Source organism: Polyodon spathula, chromosome 6, assembly GCF_017654505.1.
Source record: "Polyodon spathula isolate WHYD16114869_AA chromosome 6, ASM1765450v1, whole genome shotgun sequence".
Taxonomy (NCBI): Eukaryota; Metazoa; Chordata; class Actinopteri; order Acipenseriformes; family Polyodontidae; genus Polyodon; species Polyodon spathula.
Window position 1 is genome coordinate 62,147,703 of NC_054539.1, and position 6,585 is coordinate 62,154,287.

The window sequence follows — 6,585 nt, forward strand, 5'->3', positions numbered from 1 at the left end:
AGTGGCACTTCAGGTGAACTAATAAAAACAATTTGATACCATGAAAAATAGATTAATTTCTTTCAGAAGAATACTGGAGGCATCTACAAGTGACTCACCTGGTAAAGTTGTGCAGGGATAAATAATTGGGATGACTAAATATAATAAAGGAAAAAAGTGAGTCAATGGTCTGACTCCAGTCTTTTCTGACAATGCCATGCAAGGTGGAACAAACAGTTCATGGTTCTGGTCTATAGATATTATTATGTGATCTGAGGTATTATTATTATTGTGTAAAATTATACCGTGTTGAATCACCCAACCCAAATCCTTTCAATTGTTTTTTTTTTTTTTTTTAAATATGACATCCATGGCATAGCATTTATTCTTGGATGCTGAAGAGATGGATGCAGTGGCGGTTTTAAAGATCACAGAGATAAAAACTGAATAATTATTACCACTAGCAACATTACCAATGGTCTCCTTTTGTTGTTTGCTTGTTTTTTATACTTTATGTGAGATATGTACATGTTTAAAATGCAATACAACTTAAATACAACAAATACAACTATATAAAAGTTGATGGAGCTTAATGATACCAAATCACTGCCTTAGGTGTATGGCACATTCACAATAATGGTCTAGCCTAAGTGACCAACAGCACTATGACTAGCTATAAGGGGCTGTAGATCGTTTTTATTTGTATTTACAAGATATGTATATCCTGAATCAAAAAGTGAATTTTAAAGCCTTGATTATCTCGCCTTCAGACTTCACAAAACCACATTTTCTATTTGTCAGGTATCTAGAAATTATCGTAATGGTCAGTAAACAGTGTAATCAATGCTTCAAGCTGACAAAGTAAATTGGAGTGAGTCTATCTGTTAAGTCCTTTTCCTTTTGTCGATACCTAATTTTTCACTCTGTTGACTTTTCCATGGGTTGCAAGGCTTAAAATAGGGTGTCAGGAACTATTATTGAAAGTCACATACAGTACAATCATTTACTATCTGTGCCGGTCGGAAAATGTGTATTTCTTTATTCCTTTTTACTTACCATCTGTCTCACTCTTGTTTTAGACATGCTTATCTGTTGCTCCGTGGACATACTCAACTTATTCTTTTGATGACTGAAATAAAATAATTCCTTCACTTTATCTGACATCTAAAAAAAACAGCACCATAAGGTGCTTTTAACTCAGAGAACCCTTGGACTTAGTTCCCTCAGCCACACACTGTACTGTGGTTGCCATGTGTTGGTACAAACAATAACAGTTAATGCATGTTTTTTTTACGGTTGAACCTATGAATACTTGGACTGTAAAGTAATAATAATAATAATAATAATAATAATAATAATAATAATAATAATAATAATAATAATAATTCACTAATAATTCCCTTCTTCGTCTGGGAATTAATTAACTTATTCAAGAGGCATAAGGGAGTCAGAATTATATATTTATGTTGACAGTTTTAGGATTTGTATTAATTGGAGGTAACATTTTCATTATTTGACATAACCATAAACCAAGTCTTGATCACTACTACTTGCAACAAAGCACTGTAGTAATACTCTCTGCTTCACTAAAATAGTTTACAGACAAATACGCCATATGCTGGCTAGATAAAAAAAAAAATCCTTTGGAATGACCAGCATCTGTCCCGCTTTATTTAGTGTTATCAGTTGGCTTGGTATGCATTTTCTTCAGGTTATCAACAGTTTAATTTGTGTAATCTCCTTTGACATTTTGCCAAGTCTAATTTTGCGTTTCTAACAACTGGGGTTATTGGATCACATAACTAGGTAGGAATCAACACACACTGCTGAGAGCTGAGTCCCTAGTAGCAAAAATTAAAAGACTAAACTAAAGAAAACAGTGGCCTTGTTGTAAAGGTCAGAAAATGTCACACAGTTGAACCTAGGGCGAAACGCATGTAAAAAATCACAGTAAGCAGTTAGACAGGACTAGCTACGTGCAGATATATGTGCATAGATAAAATACATATATACTCTAGATAGATACACAGATACTCCTCCCATGCTGGCCTCTCCTCAATTCTCATTCTTTTTGATCATTCCTCTGCCTTTGACACTCTTTCTAACCTTGGCATGTCTGGAACACACCTTGACTGGTTGCAGTCATACCTATCTGCACACACCTCTGCTGTTGCTTTCAACAGCCTTTCTTCCACCCCCTCCCCTCTGACTGTCGGCGGTCACCCAGAGCTCTGTCCTTGGACCCTTGCCATTCTCCCTGTACACCACACCCCTTGAAGCTTTTATTTCCTCATTTAAGTTCCCCCATCATTTCTTTGCTGACGACACCCCTGACCTTGCTGCCTATATATCAGCTTGCTTGGTTGCTATCCAATCTTGGACGATGCGCCAATACCTCCTTCAACCCATTAAAATCAACCCCTCATCAACCCATTAAAAAAAATTGTCTTCCCCTCCCCTCCTTACCCCCACCCTGCCCCACCATCTCATTCCCTCTCTTGTCCCTCATTCCACCTCTTCTGCTCGTAACCTCGGCGTCATCATCGACTCCACACTCTCCCTTGCTGACCATATCTCGGCCATAACACGCACCTGTCGTTTCAACATCCACAAAATACGCCCCCCCCATTTCCTTTTCTGCTACTAAACTCCTGGTCCACTCTCTAATTTTCACCTGCCTTGACTACTGCTCCCTCCTCCTTGGCCTTTCCTCTTATGCTTTTACACCACTGCAATAAATTCAAAACGCCTCTGTCTGTATTATATTCAACCTCCCCAGATCCTTCTATACCTCCCCTCTCCTCCTCCAGCTACACTGGCTCCCTGACTATTATCGTTGCCTGTTCAAATTCCTTACCCTTGTGTATAAATCTATCCATGGTTTTGCCCCACCTTATCTGGCTGCACTGATCAATTACTATGTTCCCCTACGTCCATTACGCCCCCAATCACTATTTTTCCTCTCTGTTCCATCCTCGCCCTGTGCCCAACCTCATTTCCGTTCCATTTCCCTTCTTGCTCCCCTTCATTGGAATAGACTGTCACTTATCATAAAATAGTCACCCACACTGTGTAGTTTCCGCTCCTCCCTCAAAACGCATCTCTTCTCCCTGCCCATCCTACTGATAGTTCTGGCCTCTGACCTCCTATTATGACTCTGCTTCCCTGACCCTGTCCTAGCCTCTGAATCTGCTTTCATTTAAGCAACTATATCTGTATCTCTCCACCCTAGCCCAATAAACTTACATTCTTTTTTCACCCATTTTTCTTGATTGTACCATTTTGTTTAAACTTGTAAAGTGCCTAGGCTAAAGGCACTATATATATATAGCATTCTAAAGCAAGGCAGATTGAAAGGATATATTTGATGTATCTATCAAAGTAAATCGAATTGAGGTTTGTTTTGCCAGGAACAGAAAAAAAGGCCTATAAAGGAAGATATGCAATTGAATCATCTTACATTCATCAGCACTGTTTTTGATTAAAGTACTCATCAGCTCTATGCAAAATGAAAATAAAAATGTATTTCATATTTGCAAGTGTGTATTGTATTTTCTAAACTTTACAAATGTCTAATAATTCAGTAAGAGATTATTTTTATTCAACCATATTTGTTTGAATACAAACCTCAAATCAAAATCTAATATTACTTATCAATGTTCATTATTTAAAATAAACTGCAGCCATGGGAAATCAATTTTGTGATTTGTAGCTGGCATACTGGTTTTACAATACAAATTCAGGATCACTTATCAAGAATATTTCTACAATGTTTATTTATTTTAACACCAAACATATGGTATATAAAAAATCTATTAGCACAGTGTTACTTTTCAATACTTTGTATAAATACATGAATAATTAATTACTAGCATATCATTGGTTTTCTAGAAAAAGATATTCTTGTCCAATGGTTTTTTCTCATACAATATATAGAACTGACCCACTGTGTTAGCTATACGGTACATAATTCACCTTGAATTGCTTGACTTAAATACCTGGTACACATGGTGGAAATATTTCCCATTATTTTCTATTGATTTGCATTGTCACTGTTTTGTCTCAATAAGTAGATTATATATCACATTTAGGGGCATATTACATCTAGATTGTATAGCTGTTGCAATGCAAGAACAAAATAACAGTTAGCTGTTTAAATACTGAGCATCAAAATAAACTGATCACTTATATTTGAGCATCAAAAGAAACTTATCAATTATATTTGGATAAAATTCACTAGATGTAATCGAAAAATAACAAACTCTGTTTTAGAGCAGGTGACTTTTTATTGTGCTGCTTAACAACTGACATCACAAACATGCTGCAAAATGATCTGTCGATCTTGGGCAGGTGTTGTGACTCTTGGTCTCCTAGTTTGTGGCCTGTCATTGACAGAGTGTGTCTGGTTATACCATCTTGCCAGGTTTGAAATTGCTGGCTGTGAGCACCCAAGACGTCGAGCCACAATACGCTGCCTTTGTCCAGCCTCCAACATGTCGATTGCACAAAGGCGTTGCTCTCTTGACTGACGAGGCATATTGTTTTCTTTCTGTAATTTGCTTTATTGCTTTTATTCAAGCTTGCAATTCAACAACTGAAATCACTCCATATCCAGTGTCCAATCAACTGTCTCACTAATTAGGTGATGAAGTGCATATGCTTCAGTCATAGTCACTCAAGCGTGTCATGGTCAAGGATGAATGATCGTGTGATTAAAAAGAAACCAAAAACATTTCCTCGATGTCCATAATTTATATACCTTTTTTTTTTTTTTTAAATAAATGTGTTGTAACAGTGATAAGTATACTTGATATATATTCACAGTTTACACAATTCTACAAAAAAACCCCAACTAATTAAGGGTTATTTGGTAACCATGGTACCGATCACCCACTGTAGCTGACCTTTTGTTATTATTTCCCCATACAATATATTATCTGGTACAAAAACATCCTTTAAAATTGCACTTAAATGTTGCAACACCTACAAATACTTTATACATTATATAACACCTACACCAGTTTTTTAAATAAATAAATTATAAATGTATCTGTTCAACCATTGTATGCACATGTTTTAGAAACATAGAGAAAAAAAAAACGTGCAAGAACAGCTGATAGGCTAGATAACCTTGACAAATATATTTAAACAAGCTAGACTCTATGTTGCTCACAGATTGGCAATCTGGTCCCTTCTGGAATGGTTCAGACCTACTACACAATAATGCAGGATGCCCAGAGCAATTTAGAATTGTGCATGTGGCTCGCGCTATTACAGAATGGGTGAACTAGTTAAAGAATTCACATTTGGGTCTATGCACATTTCTTTCAAAAGAAAAAATAAAAAGCATTATGATATGAAATCTAAAAGTCAGTTACATGCATGTCGACATGTCCTTTGCAAACTTGTCCCAACTGCCATTAAAATAAGTAATTAAATAGGGAGATGGCAAGAGTAGATTACAATTAACATCAATTAAGTAATCAAAGATCAGATTTCAATACAGGTAAGCTACAATTAACAACAATGAGATATCTAGAAATTGAATTCAGTGCAAGTAGTAACAATTAGCATTAATGAAATTATTGCTTGAATTTCAATACAAATAGGTTACAATTAGCATCAATGAAGTAATTAAATATTGGATTTCATACAGGTATTTGTACAATAGTGCTAAAACAAGTAATTACTATACTCCAAACAATTAAAGGGCAGCATGCAAGGCTTCGGGAATACAGACACATACAACTCAGAACGTTTATAGGCTTAACTCCCATAGGGAGTGCAAAATACCACAAGCGGTCAAACTTTTCACACAGCATGTATGGGTTGGTTACAACCACAGACTGTTTAAAAGCCATATACAATGATCCAACTGCACAAAACAGTTTAGACCAAAAGAAAGCTCAAAACAATTATACTACTTCCATCAATGGTACATACATAAAAAAACGTGTGGAGCTGACATTCCTACAGCCTTGCATATCTGTCTCTGTCTACAATGCCTCTCTACTCTGTCTCAGTTCCTACTTTAAAACTCAGTTAGTTACCGCACACGCCCCCTTTCTTTACATTTCGCACCTGAATGAAACAATGTTTACTATAATAGACGTCTACATCCACCCCTGGGTGGTTAAAATGGTTTCCCACATTGGCAATAAGGATGGGATAGGAAGGGCTATCAGGAAGAGTGGTCCTTAAACAAAAAACATCAATTACAAAGAAATAAGCAAACATAGTGGCGACCCGCCACACTCACAAATCTTGTAAAACATTAATGACTAACAGAAAAACTTTTACTGCATCCAACAAATCTACCAATTAACTCAGTTAAAAAAGAGACCCTGTTTTCTAATACATGTAATTATATAGTACATGTTACCAAGGCAATTTGCCACACAAACTAATTCCTTTAACATGTATTAACAAAAAAATATTTTTAAAAATCCCCTCATTCTGGCATCTATGGAGCATGTGCAACCAACATTCATACATCCAGGAGTGATGTCCCCCTTGCTGCCTTCAGTGTGAACAGGGGTCAGGAGCAAGACAAAGCGACGTGCAAGGAGGCGGCATGCACATCGCGTCCAGTGTGAATGCCCTTAG